The sequence below is a fragment of the Oryctolagus cuniculus genome, chromosome 1, assembly GCF_051225735.1.
Source record: "Oryctolagus cuniculus isolate XC-2025 breed Fujian yellow rabbit chromosome 1, ASM5122573v1, whole genome shotgun sequence".
Classification (NCBI taxonomy): domain Eukaryota; kingdom Metazoa; phylum Chordata; class Mammalia; order Lagomorpha; family Leporidae; genus Oryctolagus; species Oryctolagus cuniculus.
Window position 1 is genome coordinate 125,297,879 of NC_142867.1, and position 7,744 is coordinate 125,305,622.

Sequence of the window (7,744 nt, forward strand, 5' to 3'; positions counted from 1 at the left end):
GTTCTGGAAGTTTTAGCCAGAGCTATTAGGCAAGAAAAAGAAATTAAAGGGATACAAATTGGGAAGGAAGAACTCAAAAGTACAACTTTTGGATTATAGTGGTTTTTCCCCCATAACCTCCCTCCCACCCTTAAACCATCCCATCACCTACTCCCTCTCCCATCCCATTTTCATTGAGATTCATTTTTAATTATCTTTATATACAGATCAACTTTGAATATACTAAGTGGTTAGAATTGCTTCTGTTCTTTTAAAGGAATCTTCCCAGTCAATGCAATGTATGCGGTGTTCTTTTTACCTCCAGAAGACTAATTTTGTTTTTCTTTAACATAGGAACTAAAAGTTATCCAAAACTTCCTTCTATGTGGGGTTAACTTCAGAGAGTTTGTGGAGAAATTGAATTTAAAAATAAGTTTATTTTGCCATAATTAAAAAAAATCAATGCAAAGAATTTCCATGGTACACATTTTCCGTGAACTTTTTGAAGATTCCCATAGACAGTGATATGCAAAATAAAACCTCATTTTCAACATTGATATTAAACTTTTCAAACAAAATTTATTTAAAAAATACGCTTTATTCACTGAACAACATCACCTTTTTATAAATCAAATAAATCCATTTATGTGGATTATTTGAGGACTCTATCCAGTTCCTGCACATACAATACTTTCTTAGTGAGGGTAGCTTTAGAGTTTATAATGAATGAGTCATGGTATCTTACAATCTAAGTTCCTCAACTTTGTTCTTTTTCTAGGACGCCTTGGTTATTTTTAGCCATTTGTAGTATGACAGCTTAAGTACCAAATGCCCAGTTTCCACCATAAAGTGCTGCTGCAATATTGATTCAGATTGCTTGGAACCTACTCAGTTAGAGAAGAATTAGCATCTTCACACTATTAAATCATTAAATCATCAGTCCATAAACAGTATCTTTTTTCATATATTGGATTTTCTTGAATTTCTCTTAGTGATTATTTGTAGTTTTCTGTGTATAAATGTTGTTTGTCATCTGTTGAATTTATTCTTCTCTTTTTGTTTGTTGCATAGTTATGTAAGATGTAAGTTGGGATGGCCCTTTGACCAAGCAGTTAAGTTGCTGGGCAAGATGCCTTCATCCCATACTGGAGTGCCCAGCTGTGGGTCCTGGCTCTGTTCCTGATTCCAGCTTCCAGCTAATTTGCAGACTGGGAGGCAGCAAGTGACGGTTCAAGTAGTTGGGTCCATTGCCACCCATGTGGGAGACCCGGGTTGGGTTCAGGGCCCCTAGCTTTGGCTTGGTTCAATCCAGCCCATTGTGGGCATTTGGGAAGTGAGCCAGTAGACACGGGTTATCTGTCACTCTCTCTCTTTAATAAAAATTTTTACAAGATGTAAATAATTTAATTTTTGTAATTTTCAACATTTCTTGATATTAATAACTAACCTTGTATTCATTGACTTGCTATACCTACTTATTAACTATAATACTTTTTATAGATCATTTTAAATGTATTATGTTCATGATTATGCTCTCTGTGCTGTCTGGCTTTCTTTCTTCTATTCCAATCATGATAGCTTTCTTAAGAGTTTTTTTTTTTTTTTTTAAGAATCTAGAGTCTTTTGAAAGAAATTTTTACTTTTTAAAAGACAGAGAGACAGACAGAGATATTCCATCTGCTGGTTTACTTCCCAAATGCCACAAGAGCCAGGTTTCAGTCAGGCTAATGCCAGGAGCCAGGAATTCGATCCAGGTCTCACATGTGAGTGGCAGGGGCCCAATTATTCAAGCTAACGCCTGCCGCCTCCCAGACTGCACATTAGCAGGAAGCTGGATTCCAAAGTGGAGCTGGGGCTCAAACTCTGCTAGGGGATGCGTGTGTCGCAAGTAGTGACTTAGGTACTCTGCCAAATCCCCATACTGCCTTTCTTTCTCCCGTTTTATCACACAACCCAGCATTGAATGCTGGTGGTGATAATGGTTTTCTTGTCTTGTTTCTGATCTCAAAAGAAACTTCCCCAAATCCCACTCATTAAGTGTTTGTGAGAGAGAGAGAGTGGGGGGCGAGAATTGTTACCAAACTAGAAAAGCTTGGTTATATTGTAAGTTTTATTCATTTTATATCATAAATGCTTGTTGGATGTTATCAAAGGTTTGCATTTAATAAAATGATAATAAGATATCCTTTATTTACTCCAATTTTGAAACAAAATATTATTTTCTTTCAGAATTTTTAAAATGATTTCCTTATTTTATTTGAAAGGCAGAATGCCAGGAGGAAGGGAAAGACAGAGAGGAGAGAGAGAGAGTTAGGTTTAACTAATTTGCTGTGAAATTTGTTGATTAGTTTATAATTTCAGGTTTTTTTGGCTCAAGAACGTCTATATGATATGTTTATAGAGATTTCTTTCTCCACTGATGTTTTCCATATTGTCACTCATTTTCTTGAATGTATTAATAATAACCATTTTAGGTCCAACTGTGTATTATCTGTGAACATTTTTTTCAAATTTCGTTTTGCCTCTTAATGTGTCTGAAAAATTTTTTTTTAAATCAGACATTATCCACAAGAATTAAAGAGTCTCTGGTCAATGCTGTCTTTTTACATAGTCATTTACCTTCTCCAGCAGAGACTGGAATAGAAATAGACCAAATCAGTGCAGACACAGAGGGCGTGAATACAGGCAGTGTTATCAGCTGCCTTGCTCCTTCTGGGTCGTCCACAATCCTAGGGTCTAGCCTTTAAAATATATGTGCATATATATATGGAATATATATTAGGAATATATATATATATTCTTAAATTCCTGTATAGACCTAAATCTATCAGGGCACCCAAAACATTTACTAAATAATTGGTTAATGAATACAGGATAAGAAATATTTCCAAAGGATAAATTTGCCTCGAGAAAAAAAGGTTTCATAAATGGTGAAGGCAGTGGTACCTCTTACTTCCAGGAGACTGGAGGATTTTGGAATGAAGGTAGAGGGAGGAGATAAGGTAAATTATGAGCTTGATATTCCATTAGGTAACATTGGGTGATATCAGACAACCCAAGTGCAGACCTATGGTAGATGATTAATACTGTAGGAGAGGGATGAGAGATCTGGACCAGAATGAGAGAATGAGTGTGTGTGTGTGTGTGTGTGTATGAACGTGCACGTTTATCTTGGTCGTTCTGCCTTTCAAGTAAATAAACAAACTTTAAAATATCTTTTAAGTGTGTTTCCCATGATCTTTGGGAAGTCCCCTCATATTTCTCAGTGACATGTGCTGGATGGTGAAATCCCCAGCTGAAATTTCCTTGTTTGTGGGAGGTGATGGAGCCAGGCACTTGTGGTCTCAGCTGAGCTTCCAACATGAATTATAGCATGGTGCTCCAGGAGTCTTTAGCAGCCTGGGATCTGTAATAGATGTTGCTAATTCTCATGAAAATATTGAGCAAACATCAAGGAAACATGTTTTACGACCTGAAGCCAATGCAGAGGGTCGTTAACATTGTTATTAGAGACAATCAAGATGATTTAGCCAAGACCTTTGACAAGGGTATACACCTGTTGATGAATAACAGGCAGCTGTTTATTACCCTTGCTATTAATTAGACTGAGGCTAAGGATGGGATGGGGCGTCCACTCCACAAGTGTGTCTAAATGGTGAGAGCGTGAGCTCAGAGTGTGCAATGACCCCATGGATGGGCTATGCAGGCTGCCCAGATCAGGCCATTGACACAGGTGCAACTAAAGACTGGGCTCAGGCACCTGATTGTCCTATACACCACACTCTAGTCCCATTTCCCCCCATAATTCCACCAACGCAAACTCTGAGAGCCACTGACATAATTTCTACTACTCTGACACATCTTTGTCACTGTTTAAGCAATTGGAGTTCATAAAACATGCCTTTCTCTATCTTACTATCATCATTGCTGAGCTATTTCTTCTTTTTTAAGAAAAATATCTATTTTGAAGGCATAATTACAGAGAGAAAGTGAGAAAGAGAGAGGGAGAGAGAAGAGAGAGAGAGAATCTTCCATCCACTGATGCACTCCCCAAATGGCTACAATGGCTGAGGCTGGGTCAGGATGAAGCCAGGAGCCAGGAGCTTCATCCATGTCTCCCACATGGATAGCAGGGTCCCAAGTATCATGGTCATCTTCTGCTGCTTTTCTGAGTACATTAGCAGGGAGATGGATTGGAAGTGGAGGAGCTGGGACATGAACTGATGTCCATATGGGATGATGGCTTCAGAGGTGGCAGTTTAAGCAGCTTAACCAGCTATATCACAACACCGGCACCAGTTATTTCTTCTTTTATTTTTTAACTTTTATTTAATAAATATAAATTTTCCAAAGTACAGCTTTTGGATTACAGTGGCTCCCCACCCCCCATAACTTCGTTGTTGGTATAATCTATTATCGGAATAAATTGAGCATCAGGTTGATTTTTGGTAAAGTGAACGTGAAATTCTGTGTGATTAAGACACAATAACTTTTTTATTAAAAAGTAGAATAATACTTTTTAAAAGAATATCAAGAAAGCAATTTACTTTAATTAGCCTTTAGAACAAGTCAAACAGTATCAAAATGGTTTTGATAAGCTGTGCATTGTCTTTCTTAATTAACTGGTAAGCCATTTACTTGTCTCTCAAGCCTGTTCACAGCTGGGCTTTGTATGGAGGCATTCGTGTACCCTGGAACAGTGACAGTGCAGCAGGATCCCATAGTCCCTTACTCCAGCGTCTACACATCTCAGTCACAGTTGGGGTGTTCGGAATTAGCATCTTTGATGTCTCCTTTTCCAACCTCTTGTACAGTTTCTCTGTGGCTCCTTCTTGAGCCTGTCCCCCCAATTCTTAGTGGTTGATGGTTACAAATATCAATTCTTGTGAGTCACATGCTCACTACTGCTTCTTGAATTCAAATTATATGGCAAATACGCTTCCAGATGTTCTAAGTGCATTATTTTATGTAATACACACAGCAATGCAATTCCTAGCTTTTGGATGAAGATATTGAAGCTTGTAGCAATAACACAACTGGTTGTCCCCACGGTGACCCACACAACTGGGGATGACTCACACTGAGGCTTTTCTCTGGGCTTGCTGATTGCCCTGAGACCACAGTCGACTCTCAAAGGCTGCTGTGCCTGCAAATCGCCCACGGATTTTGTTAAAATGCGGATTCTGACTCTGGGATCTGGAAATCAAGGCTGTCTTTTCTCCTCCCGACCCCCACTGCAATGGACTGGTCCTGGGGACCAGGCTTTCTCTGTTCCAGAGTGTCCAGGGCGGCCTGTTGCCCCCCTGTTTTTCAGCAAACACCCCTGGATGATGCGTTGCTCTTGGGCAAGGGCAGAACTTTTGATCTTCTCAGAAAGCCACTCTTATTGTTTGCTTCAAAAATGCCCCGAGGCTGCCAGTTTCCCCAGTTGAGGCTTTAGCACATACCATGGCCATTTATCTATTTTCAGTCCTTTCAAATTCCTTGTCATTCTTGTGATTTGGGACAGGGGAGAGGGCACCACCTGAATGGCCGCTGCTCACCATTCATTATCCAATAGATCTCTATTAAGCCAAAGAATTTTTCCCCGATTGTTTCTCTCCTTCTAGGGATAAAGACCTTTTTTCGCCCATTATGTCTCTGATCATCTCGCTGCCCTTTTCTGAAACTTCACTTTGTCGGCTCTGCTTTCTTTGAGGCGAAGATGATCAAAGTGGCTCTAAGCATGCTGGCAATTTTTACAATAAATAGCATTTTCTAGGTTATTTTTCATTCCCATTTTAATGCAGCTCACTCACCTTGCTTGTTCTTTAAACTGTCCCTGTGCATTTTCTATGGCTTTGTATCAAACAGAAAAGTCACTTCAGATTACATCAGAGTATTTGCCCCGATCCCAAATTCCCCTTAACTTGATGTTACAATCGAAGAGATTCAACAAATTGGGCTTGCCATGATGGCTTATTTTACCCTTTCCTCTCCTCCTCCCTCCCCTATCAATTATTATTATTATTATTTACCTTCTTAGGAATACAATGGCCTGCTGTGCCCAGCAGGAAACCTGAGTTGAGTCAAGAATTTAAGAGTCTGTACTTTTGTCAAATCGTAGCCATCCTTTCTTGACAAGCCTCTTTCTTCTCATTTCCATGTCTTCCCCATGGATAATCCATCACTATCAGTTGTGTCCATTTCTGCCTTTCCAACCCAAATGTCATCTTGCTACTACTACTATAGCAACTTGACATGTGAGGAACAATTCATACTAGTGGCTAGAATTTACTGAGCACTTACTATGTGCCAGGAACATTCACGAATGTTACATATGTCCACTCATTTCCTCTTCCCTACTACTCGCAGGCAAGTCCAATTATTATTCCATTTTATAGATGAAGAAAGAAAGGTACAGGACAGTCCCAATGTTGTGGCCATAGCCACACAGCTAGGAACTAAAGGAGGCAGAACTCAACAAAGGCACTTTGATTCTGAAGCCATAATAATGATGAGATTTTTGAGAGGCAGAGAGACAGACGCAGATCCTGTCTGCTGGTTCACTCCCCAGATGACTGCAATGACTGGGGCTGGGCATAAGCTGGGAACAAGGAATTCAATCCAGGCCTCCAGCAGGGTGACAAGAACTCAATTATTTGAGCCACCCCTGCTGCCTCCTAGTGTGCACATTAGCAGGAAGCTGGAGCCAGGAGTTGAACCAAGATGCTCCCATGTGAGATGGGGCATCGTAAAATAACATCTTGACTCCCAGGCTAAAAGCCTACCCCTGGAGCCTGAACTTTTGAACACAATGTTCCTTCTTTCTACGTAATAGGCACAAATGCTTTGTATGTATTACCTAAATCGTGGTACTGGCGTGCCCCATTTGAAGAACTCCGAGTTTCCCTGCCTCTTCCAAGATGAGTTACATCTCAGGCTTTTGTCTTCACCTCACCGATGAAAATGAAGGTGTAATCAAAGCTCAGGACTCCAGCTGCAAGTCCTAGGGGCAATGCCTTGCTTGCCCTGAGCATCCGTGGTAGGGGCTGCGTTCTGATCGTCTACAGTTTGAATCGGTACCCATCTCCCGAGAAGACCCAAGCGCTCTTCCGTCACTGATTCAGATGTGCACTCCAAGTTATAGAGCATCTAGGAGGGGCGGGAGTGGAAATCTGGATGTGAGAATCCCAGTGGAGCGGCTTCCCTTGCTGCTAAGCCTTGGGAAGGTAACTCCACATTCATCTTTTTCTCTAAATTCCTTCTTTGCCCTGAGCGATCCTTTTTCCACTTGTGCTTGGTAAAGCCTGCAATTTCCTCTGGCCAACCATCATTGCCCTTAGAAGACAGAAAGACAAAATCTTATTTCTATGCAACTGTCAACTGTACAGAGAGGGGGCTGAGTTCACTTTGCCTCCAAATTCCTTTTAATGTTCTTGGTATAAAATGCTGTCCTGACACGGACAAAAACAGCCCCATTCGGTCCATTGAAGTCATCGCTTCTGTTGGCCTTGTTTGTTGGAACTGCCTCCCTGGTCTGTGAGGGCCTCCCCCACACAGGTTTAAATTCTGAAGCCCTGCAAGTGACGAGGAAGGGTACCAGACCCAAACAGCTCATCTCAAATCCCTGGTGGGTGTGGGACTGGTCGTGGCAGCTCTGTGTGCCCTGTCGTGTGTTTGCCATGTCCCTCGGTGTTCACAGAGCAGAATGCTTACCCTGGAGCACTGTCAGTTCATGTGATGGTGCAGATAGAACCCAGACATAAGGATCATTTTCATACAT